The sequence below is a fragment of the Canis lupus genome, chromosome 22, assembly GCF_048164855.1.
Source record: "Canis lupus baileyi chromosome 22, mCanLup2.hap1, whole genome shotgun sequence".
In the NCBI taxonomy this organism is placed as follows: domain Eukaryota; kingdom Metazoa; phylum Chordata; class Mammalia; order Carnivora; family Canidae; genus Canis; species Canis lupus.
In genome coordinates, this window is record NC_132859.1 from 54,412,321 (window position 1) to 54,435,829 (window position 23,509).

Sequence of the window (23,509 nt, forward strand, 5' to 3'; positions counted from 1 at the left end):
TCCCGCAACCTCTCCCAGCCACTAACATTAGGATGTTAGCAGCTACTCCTACAGTCAGGCAGCACGCGGGAGGGTTCTGCCCTGTCCTCAGCTCTCTCAGGGAAGCATGTCTTGAAGCCAGCTAGCTGTCAACTAGCTGCATTCCTATGGCAGTGAGAAGGTAGCAGTATTCTGAGTCAGGAGGTTCCAAGATTACCAGTCGACTGCACCTGGGGATACCCTCCAGGTCTGCATTGTTACCCTGCGTCTCAGAAGCCTCTGGCAAACGTCTCTGCTGAAGACCTGCGAAACTCACTCTGCAAGCAGTGTGGAACTGTGAGGGACTGAGGGTGAGCTCAACTCTCAGAAGTAAGATGGTTTTGGACAAGGCGTTCAGCTACCCTCTCACGTATGGAACTTAGTATGTAGCACCAGTCTACCAAAGGAATTACTAGGAAATCGCTGAACTGAGCTTGGAGGCACTAGTCTTGTGTGCCGGGTGATTCCAATTACCTCTCCCAGCACTTCCGTCAAACAGCGAGCCTAGGCCTTTTAGAAGCCAAGGGTACCAGCAGGCTGGATGTGGAGGTACAGGCCATAAGCTCAACTCTCAGAAGTGTGTATGCATGGGAGGCAGATGTCTGCTACCCACTCGGACATGGGAGTTGGAACCTAGCTACACTGTGATTGAAGAAGGCCATTGGAAATCGCTGTATTCAACTCAGATACACGGGAGTTCAGGCCCAGTGCTCACACATGCTTTTCCCGCAACCTCTCCCAGCCACTAACATAAGGATGTTAGCAGCTACTCCTACAGTCAGGCAGGATGCGGGAGGGTTCTGCCCTGTCCTCAGCTCTCACAGGGAAGCATGTCTTGAAGCCAGCTGTCAACTAGCTGCATTCCTATGGCAGTGAGAAGGTAGCAGTACTCTGAGTCAGGAGGTTCCAAGATTACCACTCTACTGCACCTGAGATACCCTCCAGGTCTGCATTGTTAACTTGTACTCAGAAGCCTCTGGCAATCGTCTCTGGTGAAGACGTGTGAAACTCACTCTGCAGGCAGTGTGGAACTGTGAGGGACTGAGGGTGGGCTCAACTCTCAGAAGTAAGATGCTTTTGGACAAGGCGTTCAGCTACCATCTCACATATGGAACTTAGTATGTAGCACCTGTCTACCACAAGAATTACTGGGAAATCGTGAATTGAGCTTGGAGGCACTCGTCTTGTGTGCCGGGAGATTCCAATAACCTCTCCCAGCACTTCCGTCAAACAGCGAGCCTAGGCCTTTTAGAAGCCAAGGGTACCAGCAGGCTGCATGTGGAGGTACAGGCCATAAGCTCAACTCTCAGAAGTGTGTATGCATGGGAGGCAGATGTCTGCTACCCGCTCGTACATGGGATTTGGAACCTAGCTACACTCTGGTTGAGGAAAGCCGTTGGAAATCGCTGTATTCAACTCAGATACACGGGAGTTCAGGCCCAGTGCTCACACATGCTTTTCCCGCAACCTCTCCCAGCCACTAACATTAGGATGTTAGCAGCTACTCCTACAGTCAGGCAGCACGCGGGAGGGTTCTGCCCTGTCCTCAGCTCTCTCAGGGAAGCATGTCTTGAAGCCAGCTAGCTGTCAACTAGCTGCATTCCTATGGCAGTGAGAAGGTAGCAGTATTCTGAGTCAGGAGGTTCCAAGATTACCAGTCGACTGCACCTGGGGATACCCTCCAGGTCTGCATTGTTACCCTGCGTCTCAGAAGCCTCTGGCAAACGTCTCTGCTGAAGACCTGCGAAACTCACTCTGCAAGCAGTGTGGAACTGTGAGGGACTGAGGGTGAGCTCAACTCTCAGAAGTAAGATGGTTTTGGACAAGGCGTTCAGCTACCCTCTCACGTATGGAACTTAGTATGTAGCACCAGTCTACCACAGGAATTACTAGGAAATCGCTGAACTGAGCTTGGAGGCACTAGTCTTGTGTGCCGGGTGATTCCAATTACCTCTCCCAGCACTTCCGTCAAACAGCGAGCCTAGGCCTTTTAGAAGCCAAGGGTACCAGCAGGCTGGATGTGGAGGTACAGGCCATAAGCTCAACTCTCAGAAGTGTGTATGCATGGGAGGCAGATGTCTGCTACCCACTCGGACATGGGAGTTGGAACCTAGCTACACTGTGATTGAAGAAGGCCATTGGAAATCGCTGTATTCAACTCAGATACACGGGAGTTCAGGCCCAGTGCTCACACATGCTTTTCCCGCAACCTCTCCCAGCCACTAACATAAGGATGTTAGCAGCTACTCCTACAGTCAGGCAGGATGCGGGAGGGTTCTGCCCTGTCCTCAGCTCTCACAGGGAAGCATGTCTTGAAGCCAGCTGTCAACTAGCTGCATTCCTATGGCAGTGAGAAGGTAGCAGTACTCTGAGTCAGGAGGTTCCAAGATTACCACTCTACTGCACCTGAGATACCCTCCAGGTCTGCATTGTTAACTTGTACTCAGAAGCCTCTGGCAATCGTCTCTGGTGAAGACGTGTGAAACTCACTCTGCAGGCAGTGTGGAACTGTGAGGGACTGAGGGTGGGCTCAACTCTCAGAAGTAAGATGCTTTTGGACAAGGCGTTCAGCTACCATCTCACATATGGAACTTAGTATGTAGCACCTGTCTACCACAAGAATTACTGGGAAATCGTGAATTGAGCTTGGAGGCACTCGTCTTGTGTGCCGGGAGATTCCAATAACCTCTCCCAGCACTTCCGTCAAACAGCGAGCCTAGGCCTTTTAGAAGCCAAGGGTACCAGCAGGCTGCATGTGGAGGTACAGGCCATAAGCTCAACTCTCAGAAGTGTGTATGCATGGGAGGCAGATGTCTGCTACCCGCTCGTACATGGGATTTGGAACCTAGCTACACTCTGGTTGAGGAAAGTCGTTGGAAATCGCTGTATTCAACTCAGATACACGGGAGTTCAGGTTCAGTGCTCACACATGCTTTTCCCGCAACCTCTCCCAGCCACTAACATTAGGATGTTAGCAGCTACTCCTACAGTCAGGCTGCATGAGGGAGGGTTCTGCCCTGTCCTCAGCTCTCTCAGGGAAGCATGTCTTGAAGCCAGCTAGCTGTCAACTAGCTGCATTCCTATGGCAGTGAGAAGGTAGCAGTATTCTGAGTCAGGAGGTTCCAAGATTACCAGTCGACTGCACCTGGGGATACCCTCCAGGTCTGCATTGTTACCCTGCGTCTCAGAAGCCTCTGGCAAACGTCTCTGCTGAAGACCTGCGAAAGTTACTCGGCAGGCAGTGTGGAACTGTGAGGGACTGAGGGTGAGCTCAACTCTCAGAAGTAAGATGGTTTTGGACAAGGCGTTCAGCTACCCTCTCACGTATGGAACTTAGTATGTAGCACCAGTCTACCACAGGAATTACTAGGAAATCGCTGAACTGAGCTTGGAGGCACTAGTCTTGTGTGCCGGGTGATTCCAATTACCTCTCCCAGCACTTCCGTCAAACAGCGAGCCTAGGCCTTTTAGAAGCCAAGGGTACCAGCAGGCTGGATGTGGAGGTACAGGCCATAAGCTCAACTCTCAGAAGTGTGTATGCATGGGAGGCAGATGTCTGCTACCTACTCGGACATGGGAGTTGGAACCTAGCTACACTGTGATTGAAGAAGGCCATTGGAAATCGCTGTATTCAACTCAGATACACGGGAGTTCAGGCCCAGTGCTCACACATGCTTTTCCCGCAACATCTCCCAGCCACTAACATTAGGATGTTAGCAGCTACTCCTAGAGTCAGGCAGGATCGGGAGGGTTCTGCCGTGTCCTCAGCTCTCACAGGGAAGCATGTCTTGAAGCCAGCTGTCAACTAGCTTCATTCCTATGGCAGTGAGAAGGTAGCAGTACTCTGAGTCAGGAGGTTCCAAGATTACCACTCTACTGCACCTGGAGATACCCTCCAGGTCTGCATTGTTAACTTGTACTCAGAAGCCTCTGGCAATCGTCTCTGGTGAAGACGTGTGAAACTCACTCTGCAGGCAGTGTGGAACTGTGAGGGACTGAGGGAGGGCTCAACTCTCAGAAGTAAGATGCTTTTGGACAAGGCGTTCAGCTACCATCTCACATATGGAACTTAGTATGTAGCACCTGTCTACCACAAGAATTACTGGGAAATCGTGAATTGAGCTTGGAGACACTCGTCTTGTGTGCCGGGAGATTCCAATTACCTCTCCCAGCACTTCCGTCAAACAGCGAGCCTAGGCCTTTTAGAAGCCAAGGTACCAGCAGGCTGGATGTGGAGGTACAGGCCATAAGCTCAACTCTCAGAAGTGTGTATGCATGGGAGGCAGATGTCTGCTACCCGCTCGTACATGGGATTTGGAACCTAGCTACACTCTGGTTGAGGAAAGCCGTTGGAAATCGCAGTATTCAACTCAGATACACGGGAGTTCAGGCCCAGTGCTCACACATGCTTTTCCCTCAACCTCTCCCAGCCACTAACATTAGGATGTTAGCAGCTACTCCTACAGTCAGGCAGGATGCGGGAGGGTTCTGCCCTGTCCTCAGCTCTCTCAGGGAAGCATGTCTTGAAGCCAGCTAGGTGTCAACTAGCTGCATTACTATGGCAGTGAGAAGGTAGCAGTATTCTGAGTCAGGAGGTTCCAAGATTACCAGTTGACTGCACCTGGGGATAACCTCCACGTCTGCATTGTTACCCTGCGTCTCAGAAGCCTCTGGCAAACGTCTCTGCTGAAGACCTACGAAACTCACTCTGCAGGCAGTGTGGAACTGTGAGGGACTGAGGCTGAACTCAACTCTCAGAAGTAAGATGGTTTTGGACAAGGCGTTCAGCTACCCTCTCACGTATGGAACTTAGTATGTAGCACCAGTCTACCACAGGAATTACTAGGAAATCGCTGAACTGAGCTTGGAGGCACTAGTCTTGTGTGCCGGGTGATTCCAATTACCTCTCCCAGCACTTCCGTCAAACAGCGAGCCTAGGCCTTTTAGAAGCCAAGGGTACCAGCAGGCTGGATGTGGAGGTACAGGCCATAAGCTCAACTCTCAGAAGTGTATATGCATGGGAGGCAGATGTCTGCTAACCACTCGGACATGGGAGTTGGAACCTAGCTACACTGTGATTGAAGAAGGCCATTGGAAATCGCTGTATTCAACTCAGATACACGGGAATTCAGGCCAGTGCTCACACATGCTTTTCCCGCAACCTCTCCCAGCCACTAACATTAGGATGTTAGCAGCTACTCCTACAGTCAGGCAGGATGCGGGAGGGTTCTGCCCTGTCCTCAGCTCTCACAGGGAAGCATGTCTTGAAGCCAGCTGTCAACTAGCTGCATTCCTATGGCAGTGAGAAGGTAGCAGTACTCTGAGTCAGGAGGTTCCAAGATTACCACTCTACTGCACCTGGAGATACCCTCCAGGACTGCATTGTTAACTTATACTCAGAAGCCTCTGGCAATCGTCTCTGGTGAAGACGTGTGAAAATCACTCTGCAGGCAGTGTGGAAGTGTGAGGGACTGAGTGTGTTCTCAACTCTCAGAAGTAAGATGCTTTTGGACAAGGCGTTCAGCTACCTTCTCACATATGGAACTTAGTATGTAGCACCTGTCTACCATAAGAATTACTGGGAAATCGTGAATTGAGCCTGGAGGCACTCGTCTTGTGTGCCGGGAGATTCCAATTACCTCTCCCAGCACTTCCGTCAAACAGCGAGCCTAGGCCTTTTAGAAGCCAAGGGTACCATCAGGCTGGATGTGGAGGTACAGGCCTTAAGCTCAACTCTCAGAAGTGTGTATGCATGGGAGGCAGATGTCTGCTACCCGCTCGTACATGGGACTTGGAACCTAGCTACACTCTGGTTGAGGAAAGTCGTTGCAAATCGCTGTATTCAACTCAGATACACGGGAGTTCAGGCCCAGTGCTCACACATGCTTTTCCCGCAACCTCTCCCAGCCACTAACATTAGGATGTTAGCAGCTACTCCTACAGTCAGGCAGCATGCGGGAGGGTTCTGCCCTGTCCTCAGCTCTCACAGGGAAGCATGTCTTGAAGCCAGCTGTCAACTAGCTGCATTCCTATGGCAGTGAGAAGGTAGCAGTATTCTGAGTCAGGAGGTTCCAAGATTACCAGTCTACTGCACCTGGAGATACCCTCCAGGTCTGCATTGTTACCCTGCGTCACAGAAGCCTCTTGCAAACGTCTCTGCTGAAGACCTGCGAAACTCACTCTGCAGGCAGTGTGGAACTGTGAGGGACTGAGGCTGAGCTCAACTCTCAGAAGTAAGATGGTTTTGGACAAGGCGTTCAGCTACCCTCTCACGTATGGAACTTAGTATGTAGCACCAGTCTACCACAGGAATTACTAGGAAATCGCTGAACTTAGCTTGGAGGCACTAGTCTTGTGTGCCGGGTGATTCCAAATACCTCTCCCAGCACTTCCGTCAAACAGCGAGCCTAGGCCTTTTAGAAGCCAAGGGTACCAGCAGGCTGGATGTGGAGGTACAGGCCATAAGCTCAACTCTCAGAAGTGTGTATGCATGGGAGGCAGATGTCTGCTACCTACTCGGACATGGGAGTTGGAACCTAGCTACACTGTGATTGAAGAAGGCCATTGGAAATCGCTGTATTCAACTCAGATACACGGGAGTTCAGGCCCAGTGCTCACACATGCTTTTCCCGCAACCTCTCCCAGCCACTAACATAAGGATGTTAGCAGCTACTCCTACAGTCAGACAGGATGCGGGAGGGTTCTGCCCTGTCCTCAGCTCTCACAGGGAAGCATGTCTTGAAGCAAGCTGTCAACTAGCTGCATTCCTATGGCAGTGAGAAGGTAGCAGTACTCTGAGTCAGGAGGTTCCAAGATTACCACTCTACTGCACCTGGAGATACCCTCCAGGTCTGCATTGTTAACTTGTACTCAGAAGCCTCTGGCAATCGTCTCTGGTGAAGACGTGTGAAACTCACTCTGCAGGCAGTGTGGACTGTGAGGGACTGAGGGTGGGCTCAACTCTCAGAAGTAAGATGCTTTTGGACAAGGCGTTCAGCTACCATCTCACATATGGAACTTAGTATGTAGCACCTGTCTACCACAAGAATTACTGGGAAATCGTGAATTGAGCCTGGAGGCACTCGTCTTGTGTGCCGGGAGATTCCAGTTACCTCTCCCAGCACTTCCGTCAAACAGCGAGCCTAGGCCTTTTAGAAGCCAAGGGTACCAGCAGGCTGGATGTGGAGGTACAGGCCATAAGCTCAACTCTCAGAAGTGTGTATGCATGGGAGGCAGATGTCTGCTACCCGCTCGTACATGGGATTTGGAACCTAGCTACACTCTGGTTGAGGAAAGCCGTTGGAAATCGCTGTATTCAACTCAGATACACGGGAGTTCAGGCCCAGTGCTCACACATTCTTTTCCCGCAACCTCTCCCAGCCACTAACATTAGGATGTTAGCAGCTACTCCTACAGTCAGGCAGGATGCGGGAGGGTTCTGCCCTGTCCTCAGCTCTCTCAGGGAAGCATGTCTTGAAGCCAGCTAGCTGTCAACTAGCTGCATTCCTATGGCAGTGAGAAGGTAGCCTGTATTCTGAGTCAGGAGGTTCCAAGATTACCAGTCGACTGCACCTGGGGATACCCTCCAGGTCTGCATTGTTACCCTGCGTCTCAGAAGCCTCTGGCAAACGTCTCTGCTGAAGATCTGCGAAACTCACTCTGCAGGCAGTGTGGAACTGTTAGGGACTGAGGCTGAGCTCAACTCTCAGAAGTAAGATGGTTTTGGACAAGGCGTTCAGCTACCCTCTCACGTATGGAACTTAGTATGTAGCACCAGTCTACCAAAGGAATTACTAGGAAATCGCTGAACTGAGCTTGGAGGCACTAGTCTTGTGTGCCGGGTGATTCCAATTACCTCTCCCAGCACTTCCGTCAAACAGCGAGCCTAGGACTTCTAGAAGACAAGGGTACCAGCAGGCTGGATGTGGAGGTACAGGCCATAAGCTCAACTCTCAGAAGTGTATATGCATGGGAGGCAGATGTCTGCTACACACTCAGACATGGGAGTTGGAACCTAGCTACACTCTGGTTTAGAAAGTCGTTGGAAATCGCTGTATTCAACTCAGATACACGGGAGTTCAGGCTCAGTGCTGACACATGCTTTTCCCGCAACCTCTCCCAGCCACTAACATTAGGATGTTAGCAGCTACTCCTACAGTCAGGCAGCATGCGGGAGGGTTCTGCCCTGTCCTCAGCTCTCACAGGGAAGCATGTCTTGAAGCCAGCTGTCAACTAGCTGCATTCCTATGGCAGTGAGAAGGTAGCAGTATTCTGAGTCAGGAGGTTCCAAGATTACCAGTCTACTGCACCTGGGGATACCCTCCAGGTCTGCATTGTTACCCTGCCTCTCAGAAGCCTCTGGCAAACGTCTCTGCTGAAGACCTGGGAAACTCACTCTACAGGCAATGTGGAACTGTGAGGGACTGAGGATGAGCTCAACTCTCAGAAGTAAGATGGTTTTGGACAAGGCGTTCAGCTACCCTCTCACGTATGGAACTTAGTATGTAGCACCAGTCTACCACAGGAATTACTAGGAAATCGCTGAACTGAGCTTGGAGGCACTAGTCTTGTGTGCCGGGTGATTCCAATTACCTCTCCCAGCACTTCCGTCAAACATCGAGCCTAGGCCTTTTAGAAGCCAAGGGTACCAGCAGGCTGGATGTGGAGGTACAGGCCATAAGCTCAACTCTCAGAAGTGTGTATGCATGGGAGGCAGATGTCTGCTACCCACTCGGACATGGGAGTTGGAACCTAGCTACACTGTGATTGAAGAAGGCCATTGGAAATCGCTGTATTCAACTCAGATACACGGGAGTTCAGGCCCAGTGTTCACACATGCTTTTCCCGCAACCTCTCCCAGCCACTAACATAAGGATGTTAGCAGCTACTCCTACACTCAGGCAGGATGCGGCAGGGTTCTGCCCTGTCCTCAGCTCTCACAGGGAAGCATGTCTTGAAGCCAGCTGTCAACTAGCTGCATTCCTATGTCAGTGAGAAGGTAGCAGTACTCTGAGTCAGGAGGTTCCAAGATTACCCCTCTACTGCACCTGGAGATACCCTCCAGGTCTGCATTGTTAACTTGTACTCAGAAGCCTCTGGCAATCGTCTCTGGTGAAGACGTGTGAAACTCACTCTGGAGGCAGTGTGGAACTGTGAGGGACTGAGGGTGGGCTCAATCTTAGAAGTAAGATGCTTTTGTACAAGGCGTTCAGCTATAATCTCACATATGGAACTTAGTATGTAGCACCTGTCTACCACAAGAATTACTGGGAAATCGTGAATTGAGCTTGGAGGCACTCGTCTTGTGTACCGGGAGATTCCAATGACCTCTCCCAGCACTTCCGTCAAACAGCGAGCCTAGGCCTTTTAGAAGCCAAGGGTACCAGCAGGCTGGATGTGGAGGTACAGGCCATAAGCTCAACTCTCAGAAGTGTGTATGCATGGGAGGCAGATGTCTGCTACCCGCTCGTACATGGGATTTGGAACCTAGCTACACTCTGGTTGAGGAAAGCCGTTGGAAATCGCTGTATTCAACTCAGATACACGGGAGTTCAGGCCCACTGGTCACACATGCTTTTCCCGCAACCTCTCCCAGCCACTAACATTAGGATGTTAGCAGCTACTCCTACAGTCAGGCAGCATGCGGGAGGGTTCTGCCCTGTCCTCAGCTCTCACAGGGAAGCATGTCTTGAAGCCAGCTGTCAACTAGCTGCATTCCTATGGCAGTGAGAAGGTAGCAGGACTCTGAGTCAGGAGGTTCCAAGATTACCCCTCTACTGCACCTGGAGATACCCTCCAGGTCTGCATTGTTAACTTGTACTCAGAAGCCTCTGGCAAACGTCTCTGCTGAAGACCTGCGAAACTCACTCTGCAGGCAGTGTGGAACTGTGAGGGACTGAGGCTGAGCTCAACTCTCAGAAGTAAGATGGTTTTGGACAAGGCGTTCAGCTACCCTCTCACGTATGGAACTTAGTATGTAGCACCAGTCTACCACAGGAATTACTAGGAAATCGCTGAACTGAGCTTGGAGGCACTAGTCTTGTGTGCCGGGTGATTCCAATTACCTCTCCCAGCACTTCCGTCAAACAGTGAGCCTAGGCCTTTTAGAAGCCAAGGGTACCAGCAGGCTGGATGTGGAGGTACAGGCCATAAGCTCAACTCTCAGAAGTGTGTATGCATGGGAGGCAGATATCTGCTACCCACTCGGACATGGGAGTTGGAACCTAGCTACACTGTGATTGAAGAAGGCCATTGGAAATCGCTGTATTCAACTCAGATACACGGGAGTTCAGGCCCAGTGTTCACACATGCTTTTCCCCCAACCTCTCCCAGCCACAAACATAAGGATGTTAGCAGCTACTCCTACAGTCAGGCAGGATGCGGGAGGGTTCTGCCCTGTCCTCAGCTCTCACAGGGAAGCATGTCTTGAAGCCAGCTGTCAACTAGCTGCATTCCTATGGCAGTGAGAAGGTAGCAGTACTCTGAGTCAGGAGGTTCCAAGATTACCACTCTACTGCACCTGGAGTTACCCTCCAGGTCTGCATTGTTAACTTGTACTCAGAAGCCTCTGGCAATCGTCTCTGGTGAAGAAGTGTGAAACTCACTCTGCAGGCAGTGTGGAACTGTAAGGGACTGAAGGTGGGCTCAACTCTCAGAAGTAAGATGCTTTTGGACAAGGCGTTCAGCTACCTTCTCACATATGGAACTTAGTATGTAGCACCTGTCTACCACAAGAATTACTGGGAAATCGTGAATTGAGCTTGGAGGCACTCGTCTTGTGTGCCGGGAGATTCCAAATACCTCTCCCAGCACTTCCGTCAAACAGCGAGCCTAGGCCTTTTAGAAGCCAAGGGTACCAGCAGGCTGGATGTGGAGGTACAGGCCATAAGCTGAACTCTCAGAAGTGTGTATGCATTGGAGGCAGATGTCTGCTACCCGCTCGTACATGGGATTTGGAACCTAGCTACACTCTGGTTGAGGAAAGCCGTTGGAAATCGCTGTATTCAACTCAGATACACGGGAGTTCAGGCCCAGTGCTCACACATGCTTTTCCCGCAACCTCTCCCAGCCACTAACATAAGGATGTTAGCAGCTACTCCTACACTCAGGCAGGATGCGGCAGGGTTCTGCCCTGTCCTCAGCTCTCACAGGGAAGCATGTCTTGAAGCCAGCTGTCAACTAGCTGCATTCCTATGGCAGTGAGAAAGTAGCAGTACTCTGAGTCAGGAGGTTCCAAGATTACCACTCTACTGCACCTGGAGATACCCTCCAGGTCTGCATTGTTAACTTGTACTCAGAAGCCTCTGGCAATCGTCTCTGGTGAAGACGTGTGAAACTCACTCTGCAGGCAGTGTGGAACTGTGAGGGAGTGAGGGTGAGCTAAACTCTCAGAAGTAAGATGCTTTTGGACAAGGCGTTCAGCTACCTTCTCACATATGGAACTTAGTATGTAGCACCTGTCTACCACAAGAATTACTGGGAAATCGTGAATTGAGCTTGGAGGCACTCGTCTTGTGTGCCGGGGGATTCCAATTACCTCTCCCAGCACTTCCGTCAAACAGCGAGCCTAGGCCTTTTAGAAGCCAAGGGTACCAGCAGGCTGGATGTGGAGGTACAGGCCATAAGCTCAACTCTCAGAAGTGTGTATGCATGGGAGGCAGATGTCTGCTACCCGCTCGTACATGGGATTTGGAACCTAGCTACACTCTGGTTGAGGAAAGCCGTTGGAAATCGCTGTATTCAACTCAGATACACGGGAGTTCAGACCCAGTGCTCACACATGCTTTTCCCGCAACCTCTCCCAGCCACTAACATTAGGATGTTAGCAGCTAATCCTACAGTCAGGCAGCATGCGGTAGGGTTCTGCCCTGTCCTCAGCTCTCTCAGGGAAGCATGTCTTGAAGCCAGCTAGCTGACAACTAGCTGCATTCCTATGGCAGTGAGAAGGTAGCAGTATTCTGAGTCAGGAGGTTCCAAGATTACCAGTCGACTGCACCTGGGGATACCCTCCAGGTCTGCATTGTTACCCTTCGTCTCAGAAGCCTCTGGCAAACGTCTCTGCTGAAGACCTGCGAAACTCACTCTGCAGGCAGTGTGGAACTGTGAGGGACTGAGGCTGAGCTCAACCCTCAGAAGTAAGATGGTTTTGGACAAGACGTTCAGCTACCCTCTCACGTATGGAACTTAGTATGTAGCACCAGTCTACCACAGGAATTACTAGGAAATCGCTGAACTGAGCTTGGAGGCACTAGTCTTGTGTGCCGGGTGATTCCAATTACCTCTCCCTGCACTTCCGTCAAACAGCGAGCCTAGGCCTTTTAGAATCCAAGGGTACCAGCAGGCTGGATTTGGAGGTACAGGCCATAAGCTCAACTCTCAGAAGTGTATATGCATGGGAGGCAGATGTCTGCTACCCACTCGGACATGGGAGTTGAAACCTAGCTACACTGTGATTGAAGAAGGCCATTGGAAATCGCTGTATTCAACTCAGATACACGGGAGTTCAGGCCCAGTGCTCACACATGCTTTTCCCGCAACCTCTCCCAGCCAATAACATTAGGATGTTAGCAGCTACTCCTACAGTCAGGGAGGATGCGGGAGGGTTCTGCCCTGTCCTCAGCTCTGTCAGGGAAGCATGTCTTGAAGCCAGCTAGCTGTCAACTAGCTGCATTCCTATGGCAGTGAGAAGGTAGCAGTATTCTGAGTCAGGAGGTTCCAAGATTACCAGTCGACTGCACCTGGGGATACCCTCCAGGTCTGCATTGTTACCCTGCGTCTCAGATGCCTCTGGCAAACGTCTACGCTGAAGATCTGCGAAACTCACTCTGCAGGCAGTGTGGAACTGTGAGGGACTGAGGGTGAGCTCAACTCTCAGAAGTAAGATGGTTTTGGACAAGGCGTTCAGCTACCCTCTCACGTATGGAACTTAGTAAGTAGCACCAGTCTACCACAGGAATTACTAGGAAATCGCTGAACTGAGCTTGGAGGCACTAGTCTTTTGTGCCGTGTTATTCCAATTACCTCTCCAGGCACTTCCGTCAAACAGCGAGCCTAGGCCTTTTAGAAGCCAAGGGTACCAGCAGGCTGGATGTGGAGGAACAGGCCATAAGCTCAACTCTCAGAAGTGTGTATGCATGGGATGCAGATATCTGCTACCCACTCGGACATATGAGTTGGAACCTAGCTACACTGTGATTGAAGAAGGCCATTGGAAATCGTTGTATTCAACTCAGATACACGGGAGTTCAGGCCCAGTGCTCACACATGCTTTTCCCGCAACCTCTCCCAGCCACTAACATAAGGATGTTAGCAGCTACTCCTACAGTCAGGCAGGATGCCGGAGTGTTCTGCCCTGTCCTCAGCTCTCACAGGGAAGCATGTCTTGAAGCCAGCTGTCAACTAGCTGCATTCCTATGGCAGTGAGAAGGTAGCAGTACTCTGAGTCAGGAGGTTCCAAGATTACCACTCTACTGCACCTGGATATACCCTCCAGGTCTGCATTGTTAACTTGTACTCAGAAGCCTCTGGCAATCGTCTCTGGTGAAGACGTGTGAAACTCACTCTGCAGGCAGTGTGGAACTGTGAGGGACTGAGGGTGGGCTCAACTCTCAGAAGTAAGATGCTTTTGGACAAGGCGTTCAGCTACCATCTCACATATGGAACTTAGTATGTAGCACCTGTCTACCACAAGAATTACTGGGAAATCGTGAATTGAGCTTGGAGGCACTCGTCTTGTGTGCCGGGAGATTCCAATTACCTCTCCCAGCACTTCCGTCAAACAGCGAGCCTAGGCCTTTTAGAAGCCAAGGGTACCAGCAGGCTGGATGTGGAGGTACAGGCCATAAGCTCAACTCTCAGAAGTGTGTATGCATGGGAGGCAGATGTCTGCTACCCGGTCGTACATGGGATTTGGAACCTAGCTACACTCTGGTTGAGGAAAGCCGTTGGAAATCGCTGTATTCAACTCAGATACGCGGGAGTTCAGGCCCAGTGCTCACACATGCTTTTCCCGCAACCTCTCCCAGCCACTAACATTAGGATGTTAGCAGCTACTCCTACAGTCAGGCAGCATGCGGGAGGGATCAGCCCTGTCCTCAGCTCTCTCAGGGAAGCATGTCTTGAAGCCAGCTAGCTGTCAACTAGCTGCATTCCTATGGCAGTGAGAAGGTAGCAGTATTCTGAGTCAGGAGGTTCCAAGATTACCAGTCGACTGCACCTGGGGATACCCTCCAGGTCTGCATTGTTACCCTGCGTGTCAGAAGCCTCTGGCAAACGTCTCTGCTGAAGACCTGTGAAACTCACTCTGCAGGCAGTGTGGAACTGTGAGGGACTGAGGCTGAGCTCAACTCTCAGAAGTAAGATGGTTTTGGACAAGGCGTTCAGCTACCCTCTCACGTATGGAACTTAGTATGTAGCACCAGTCTACCACAGGAATTACTAGGAAATCGCTGAACTGAGCTTGGAGGCACTAGTCTTGTGTGCCGGGTGATTCCAATTACCTCTCCCAGCACTTCCATCAAACAGCGAGCCTAGGCCTTTTAGAAGCCAAGGGTACCAGCAGGCTGGATGTGGAGGTACAGGCCATAAGCTCAACTCTCAGAAGTGTGTATGCATGGGAGGCAGATGTCTGCTACCCACTCGGACATGGGAGTTGGAACCTAGCTACACTGTGATTGAAGAAGGCCATTGGAAATCGCTGTATTCAACTCAGATACACGGGAGTTCAGGCCCAGTGCTCACACATGCTTTTCCCGCAACCTCTCCCAGCCACTAACATAAGGATGTTAGCAGCTACTCCTACAGTCAGGCAGGATGCGGGAGGGTTCTGCCCTGTCCTCAGCTCTCACAGGGAAGCATGTCTTGAAGCCAGCTGTCAACTTGCTGCATTCCTATGGCAGTGGGAAGGTAGCAGTACTCTGAGTCAGGAGGTTCCAAGATTACCACTCTACTGCACCTGGAGATACCCTCCAGGTCTGCATTGTTAACTTGTACTCAGAAGCCTCTGGCAATCGTCTCTGGTGAAGACGTGTGAAACTCACTCTGCAGGCAGTGTGGAACTGTGAGGGACTGAGGGTGGGCTCAACTCTCAGAAGTAAGATGCTTTTGGACAAGGCGTTCAGCTATAATCTCACTTATGGAACTTAGTATGTAGCACCTGTCTACCACAAGAATTACTGGGAAATCGTGAATTGAGCTTGGAGGCACTCGTCTTGTGTGCCGGGAGATTCCAATGACCTCTCCCAGCACTTCCGTCAAACAGTGAGCCTAGGCCTTTTAGAAGCCAAGGGTACCAGCAGGCTGGATGTGGAGGTACAGGCCATAAGCTCAACTCTCAGAAGTGTGTATGCATGGGAGGCAGATGTCTGCTACCCGCTCGTACATGGGATTTGGAACCTAGCTACACTCTGGTCGAGGAAAGCCGTTGGAAATCGCTGTATTCAACTCAGATACACGGGAGTTCAGGCCCACTGGTCACACATGCTTTTCCCGCAACCTCTCCCAGCCACTAACATTAGGATGTTAGCAGCTACTCCTACAGTCAGGCAGCATGCGGGAGGGTTCTGCCCTGTCTTCAGCTCTCTCAGGGAAGCATGTCTTGAAGCCAGCTAGCTGTCAACTAGCTGCATTCCTATGGCAGTGAGAAGGTAGCAGTATTCTGAGTCAGGAGGTTCCAAGATTACCAGTCGACTGCACCTGGGGATACCCTCCAGGTCTGCATTGTTACCCTGCGTCTCAGAAGCCTCTGGCAAACGTCTCTGCTGAAGACCTGCGAAACTCACTCTGCAGGCAGTGTGGATCTGTGAGGGACTGAGGGTGAGCTCTCTCTCAGAAGTAAGATGGTTTTGGACAAGGCGTTCAGCTACCCTCTCACGTATGGAACTTAGTATGTAGCACCAGTCTACCACAGGAATTACTAGGAAATCGCTGAACTGAGCTTGGAGGCACTAGTCTTGTGTGCCGGGTGATTCCAATTACCTCTCCCAGCACTTCCGTCAAACAGCGAGCCTAGGCCTTTTAGAAGCCAAGGGTACCAGCAGGCTGGCTGTGGAGGTACAGGCCATAAGCTCAACTCTCAGAAGTGTGTATGCATGGGAGGCAGATGTCTGCTACCCACTCGGACATGGGAGTTGGAACCTAGCTACAATGTGATTGAAGAAGGCCATTGGAAATCGCTGTATTCAACTCAGATACACGGGAGTTCAGGCCCAGTGCTCACACATGCTTTTCCCGCAACCTCTCCCAGCCACTAACATAAGGATGTTAGCAGCTACTCCTACAGTCAGGCAGGATGCGGGAGGGTTCTGCCCTGTCCTCAGCTCTCACAGGGAAGCATGTCTTGAAGCCAGCTGTCAACTAGCTGCATTCCTATGGTAGTGAGAAGGTAGCAGTACTCTGAGTCAGGAGATTCCAAGATTACCACTCTACTGCACCTGGGGATACCCTCCAGGTCTGCATTGTTAACTTGTACTCAGAAGCCTCTGGCAATCGTCTCTGGTGAAGACGTGTGAAACTCACTCTGCAGGCAGTGTGGAACTGTGAGGGACTGAGGGTGAGCTCAACTCTCAGAAGTAAGATGGTTTTGGACAAGGCGTTCAGCTACCCTCTCACGTATGGAACTTAGTAAGTAGCACCAGTCTACCACAGGAATTACTAGGAAATCGCTGAACTGAGCTTGGAGGCACTAGTCTTGTGTGCCGGGTGATTCCAATTACCTCTCCCAGCACTTCCGTCACACAGCGAGCCTAGGCCTTTTAGAAGCCAAGGGTACCAGCAGGCTGGATGTGGAGGTACAGGCCATAAGCTCAACTCTCAGAAGTGTATATGCATGGGAGGCAGATGTCTGCTACCCACTCGGACATGGGAGTTGGAACCTAGCTACACTGTGATTGAAGAAGGCCATTGGAAATCGCTGTATTCAACTCAGATACACGGGAGTTCAGGCCCAGTGCTCACACATGCTTTTCCCGCAACCTCGCCCAGCCACTAACATTAGGATGTTAGCAGCTACTCCTACAGTCAGGCAGGATGCGGGAGGGTTCTGCCCTGTCCTCAGCTCTCACAGGGAAGCATGTCTTGAAGCCAGCTGTCAACTAGCTGCATTCCTATGGCAGTGAGAAGGTAGCAGTACTCTGAGTCAGGAGGTTCCAAGATTACCACTCTACTGCACCTGGGGATACCCTCCAGGTCTGCATTGTTAACTTGTACTCAGAAGCCTCTGGCAATCGTCTCTGGTGAAGACGTGTGAAACTCACTCTGCAGGCAGTGTGGAACTGTGAGGGAATGAGGGTGAGCTCAACTCTCAGAAGTAAGATGGTTTTGGACAAGGCGTTCAGCTACCCTCTCACGTATGGAACTTAGTATGTAGCACCAGTCTACCACAGGAATTACTAGGAAATCGCTGAACTGAGCTTGGAGGCACTAGTCTTGTGTGCCGGGTGATTCCAATTACCTCTCCCAGCACTTCCGTCAAACAGCGAGCCTAGGCCTTTTAGAAGCCAAGGGTACCAGCAGGCTGGATGTGGAGGTACAGGCCTTAAGCTCAACTCTCAGAAGTGTGTATGCATGGGAGGCAGATGTCTGCTACCCGCTCGTACATGGGATTTGGAACGTAGCTACACTCTGGTTGAGAAATGTCGTTGGAAATCGCTGTATTCAACTCAGATACACGGGAGTTCAGGCCCAGTGCTCACACATGCTTTTCCGCAATCTCTCCCAGCCACTAACATTACGATGTTAGCAGCTACTCCTACAGTCAGGCAGCATGCGGGAGGGTTCTGCCCTGTCCTCAGCTCTCACAGGGAAGCATGTCTTGAAGCCAGCTGTCAAGTAGCTGCATTCCTATGGCAGTGAGAAGGTAGCAGTATTCTGAGTCAGGAGGTTCCAAGATTACCAGTCGACTGCACCTGGGGATACCCTCCAGGTCTGCATTGTTACCCTGCGTCTCAGAAGCCTCTGGCAAACGTCTCTGCTGAAGACCTGCGAAACTCACTCTGCAGGCAGTGTGGAACTGTGAGGGACTGAGGCTGAGCTCAACTCTCAGAAGTAAGATGGTTTTGGACAAGGCGTTCAGCTACCCTCTCACGTATGGAACTTAGTATGTAGCACCAGTCTACCACAGGAATTACTAGGAAATCGCTGAACTGAGCTTGGAGGCACTAGTCTTGTGTGCCTGGTGATTCCAATTACCTCTCCCAGCACTTCCGTCAAACAGCGAGCCTAGGCCTTTTAGAAGCCAAGGGTACGAGCAGGCTGGATGTGGAGGTACAGGCCATAAGCTCAACTCTCAGAAGTGTGTATGCATGGGAGGCAGATGTCTGCTACCCACTCGGACATGGGAGTTGGAACCTAGCTACACTGTGATTGAAGAAGGCCATTGGAAATCGCTGTATTCAACTCAGATACACGGGAGTTCAGGCCCAGTGCTCACACATGCTTTTCCCGCAACCTCTCCCAGCCACTAACATTAGGATGTTAGCAGCTACTCCTACAGTCAGGCAGGATGCGGGAGGGTTCTGCCCTGTCCTCAGCTCTCACAGGGAAGCATGTCTTGAAGCCAGCTGTCAACTAGCTGCATTCCTATGGCAATGAGAAGGTAGCAGTACTCTGAGTCAGAAGGTTCCAAGATTACCACTCTACTGCACCTGGAGATACCCTCCAGGTCTGCATTGTTAACTTGTACTCAGAAGCCTCTGGCAATCGTCTCAGGTGAAGACGTGTGAAACTCACTCTGCAGGCAGTGTGGAAGTGTGAATGACTGAGGGTGTGCTCAACTCTCATAAGTAAGATGCTTTTGTACAAGGCGTTCAGCTACCTTCTCACATATGGAACTTAGTATGTAGCACCTGTCTACCACAAGAATTACTGGGAAATCGTGAATTGAGCTTGGAGGCACTCGTCTTGTGTGCCGGGAGATTCCAATTACCTCTCCCAGCACTTCCGTCAAACAGCGATCCTAGGCCTTTTACAAGCCAAGGGTACCAGCAGGCTGGATGTGGAGGTACAGGCCTTAAGCTCAACTCTCAGAAGTGTGTATGCATGGGAGGCAGATGTCTGCTACCCGCTCGTACATGGGATTTGGAACCTAGCTACACTCTGGTTGAGGAAAGTCGTTGGAAATCGCTGTATTCAACTCAGATACACGGGAGTTCAGGCCCAGTGCTCACACATGCTTTTCCCGCAACCTCTCCAAGCCACTAACATTAGGATGTTAGCAGCTACTCCTACAGTCAGGCAGCATGCGGGAGGGTTCTGCCCTGTCCTCAGCTCTCACAGGGAAGCATGTCTTGAAGACAGCTAGCTGTCAACTAGCTGCATTCCTATGGCAGTGAGAATGTAGCAGTATTCTGAGTCAGGAGGTTCCAAGATTACCAGTCGACTGCACCTGGGGATACCCTCCAGGTCTGCATTGTTACCCAGCGTCTCAGAAGCCTCTGGCAAACGTCTCTGCTGAAGACCTGCGAAACTCACTCTGCAGGCAGTGTGGAACTGTGAGGGACTGAGGCTGAGCTCAACTCTCAGAAGTAAGATGGTTTTGGACAAGGCGTTCAGCTACCCTCTCACGTATGGAACTTAGTATGTAGCACCAGTCTACCACAGGAATTACTAGGAAATCGCTGAACTGAGCTTGGAGGCACTAGTCTTGTGTGCCGGGTGATTCCAATTACCTCTCCCAGCACTTCCGTCAAACAGCGAGCCTAGGCCTTTTAGAAGCCAAGGGTACCAGCAGGCTGGATGTGGAGGTACAGGCCATAAGCTCAACTCTCAGAAGTGTGTATGCATGGGAGTCAGATGTCTGCTACCCACTCAGACATGGGAGTTGGAACCTAGCTACACTGTGATTGAAGAAGGCCATTGGAAATCGCTGTATTCAACTCAGATACACGGGAGTTCAGGCCCAGTGCTCACACATGCTTTTCCCGCAACCTCTCCCAGCCACTAACATAAGGATGTTAGCAGCTACTCCTACAGTCAGGCAGGATGCGGGAGGGTTCTGCCCTGTCCTCAGCTCTCACAGGGAAGCATGTCTTGAAGCCAGCTGTCAACTAGCTGCATTCCTATGGCAGTGAGAAGGTAGCAGTACTCTGAGTCAGGAGGTTCCAAGATTACCACTCTACTGCACCTGGAGATACCCTCCAGGTCTGCATTGTTAACTTGTACTCAGAAGCCTCTGGCAATCGTCTCTGGTGAAGACGTGTGAAACTCACTCTGCAGGCAGTGTGGAACTGTGAGGGACTGAGGGTGGGCTCAACTCTCAGAATTAAGATGCTTTTGGACAAGGCGTTCAGCTACCATCTCACATAGGGAACTTAGTATGTAGCACCTCTCTACCACAAGAATTACTGGGAAATCGTGAATTGAGCTTGGAGGCACTCGTCTTGTGTGCCGGGAGATTCCAATTACCTCTCCCAGCACTTCCGTCAAACAGCGAGCCTAGGCCTTTTAGAAGCCAAGGGTACCAGCAGGCTGGATGTGGAGGTACAGGCCATAAGCTCAACTCTCAGAAGTGTGTATGCATGGGAGGCAGATGTCTGCTAACCGCTCGTACATGGGATTTGGAACCTAGCTACTCTCTGGTTGAGGAAAGCCGTTGGAAATCGCTGTATTCAACTCAGATACACGGGAGTTCAGGCCCAGTGCTCACACATGCTTTTCCCGCAACCTCTCCCAGCCACTAACATTAGGATGTTAGCAGCTACTCCTACAGTCAGGCAGCATGCGGGAGGGTTCTGCCCTGTCCTCAGCTCTGTCAGGGAAGCATGTCTTGAAGCCAGCTAGCTGTCAACTAGCTGCATTCCTATGGCAGTGAGAAGGTAGCAGTATTCTGAGTCAGGAGGTTCCAAGATTACCAGTCGACTGCACCTGGGGATACCCTCCAGGTCTGCATTGTTACCCTGCGTCTCAGATGCCTCTGGCAAACGTCTACGCTGAAGATCTGCGAAACTCACTCTGCAGGCAGTGTGGAACTGTGAGGGACTGAGGGTGAGCTCAACTCTCAGAAGTAAGATGGTTTTGGACAAGGCGTTCAGCTACCCTCTCACGTATGGAACTTAGTAAGTAGCACCAGTCTACCACAGGAATTACTAGCAAATCGCTGAACTGAGCTTGGAGGCACTAGTCTTTTGTGACGGGTTATTCTAATTACCTCTCCAGGCACTTCCGTCAAACAGCGAGCCTAGGCCTTTTAGAAGCCAAGGGTACCAGCAGGCTGGATGTGGAGGAACAGGCCATAAGCTCAACTCTCAGAAGTGTGTATGCATGGGATGCAGATATCTGCTACCCACTCGGACATATGAGTTGGAACCTAGCTACACTGTGATTGAAGAAGGCCATTGGAAATCGTTGTATTCAACTCAGATACACGGGAGTTCAGGCCCAGTGCTCACACATGCTTTTCCCGCAACCTCTCCCAGCCACTAACATAAGGATGTTAGCAGCTACTCCTACAGTCAGGCAGGATGCCGGAGTGTTCTGCCCTGTCCTCAGCTCTCACAGGGAAGCATGTCTTGAAGCCAGCTGTCAACTAGCTGCATTCCTATGGCAGTGAGAAGGTAGCAGTACTCTGAGTCAGGAGGTTCCAAGATTACCACTCTACTGCACCTGGATATACCCTCCAGGTCTGCATTGTTAACTTGTACTCAGAAGCCTCTGGCAATCGTCTCTGGTGAAGACGTGTGAAACTCACTCTGCAGGCAGTGTGGAACTGTGAGGGACTGAGGGTGGGCTCAACTCTCAGAAGTAAGATGCTTTTGGACAAGGCGTTCAGCTACCATCTCACATATGGAACTTAGTATGTAGCACCTGTCTACCACAAGAATTACTGGGAAATCGTGAATTGAGCTTGGAGGCACTCGTCTTGTGTGCCGGGAGATTCCAATTACCTCTCCCAGCACTTCCGTCAAACAGCGAGCCTAGGCCTTTTAGAAGCCAAGGGTACCAGCAGGCTGGATGTGGAGGTACAGGCCATAAGCTCAACTCTCAGAAGTGCGTATGCATGGGAGGCAGATGTCTGCTACCCGCTCGTACATGGGAATAGGACCCCAGCTACACTCTGATTGAGGAAAGCCGTTGGAAATCGCTGTATTCAACTCAGATACACGGGAGTTCAGGCCCAGTGCTCACTCATGCTTTTCCCGCAACCTCTCCCAGCCACTAACATTAGGATGTTAGCAGCTACACCTACAGTCAGGCAGGATGCGGGAGGGTTCTGCCCTGTCCTCAGCTCTCCCAGGGAAGCATGTCTTGAAGCCAGCTGTCAACTAGCTGCATTCCTATGGCAGTGAGAAGGTAGCAGTACTCTGAGTCAGGAGTTCCAAGATTACCAGTCTACTGCACCTGGGGATACCCTCCAGGTCTGCATTGTTACCCTGCCTCTCAGAAGCCTCTGGCAAACGTCTCTGCTGAAGACCTGCGAAACTCACTCTGCAGGGAGTGTGGAACTGTGAGGGACTGAGGCTGAGCTCAACTCTCAGAAGTAAGATGGTTTTGGACACGGCGTTCAGCTACCCTCTCACGTATGGAACTTAGTATGTAGCACCAGTCTACCACAGGAATATCTAGGAAATCGCTGGACTGAGCTTGGAGGCACTCGTCTTGTGTGCCGGGTGATTCCAATTACCTCTCCCAACACTTCCGTCAAACAGCGAGCCTAGGCCTTTTAGAAGCCAAGGGAACCAGCAGGCTGGCTGTGGAGGTACAGGCCATTAGCTCAACTCTCAGAAGTGTGTATGCATGGGAGGCAGATGTCTGCTACCCACTCGGATATGGGAGTTGGAACCTGGCTACACTCTGATTGATGAAAGCCGTTGGAAATCGCTGTATTCAACTCAGATACACGGGAGTTCAGGCCCAGTGCTCACACATGCTTTTCCCGCAACCTCTCCCAGCCACTAACATAAGGATGTTAGCAGCTACTCCTACAGTCAGGCAGGATGCGGGAGGGTTCTGCCCTGTCCTCAGCTCTCACAGGGAAGCATGTCTTGAAGCCAGCTGTCAACTAGCTGCATTCCTATGGCAGTGAGAAGGTAGCAGTACTCTGAGTCAGGAGGTTCCAAGATTACCAGTCTACTGCACCTGGGGATACCCTCCAGGTCTGCATTGTTAACTTGTACTCAGAAGCCTCTGGCAATCGTCTCTGGTGAAGACGTGTGAAACTCACTCTGCAGGAAGTGTGGAACTGTGAGGGACTGAGGCTGAGCTCAATTCTCAGAAGTAAGATGCTTTTGGACAAGGCGTTCAGCTACCTTCTCACATATGGAACTTAGTATGTAGCACCTGTCTACCACAAGAATTACTGGGAAATCGTGAATTGAGCTTGGAAGCACTCGTCTTGTGTGCCGGGAGATTCCAATTACCTCTCCCAGCACTTCCGTCAAACAGCGAGCCTAGGCCTTTTAGAAGCCAAGCCTTTTCGAACCAGCAGGCTGGATGTGGAGGTACAGGCCATAAGCTCAACACTCAGAAGTGTGTATGCATGGGAGGCAGATGTCTGCTA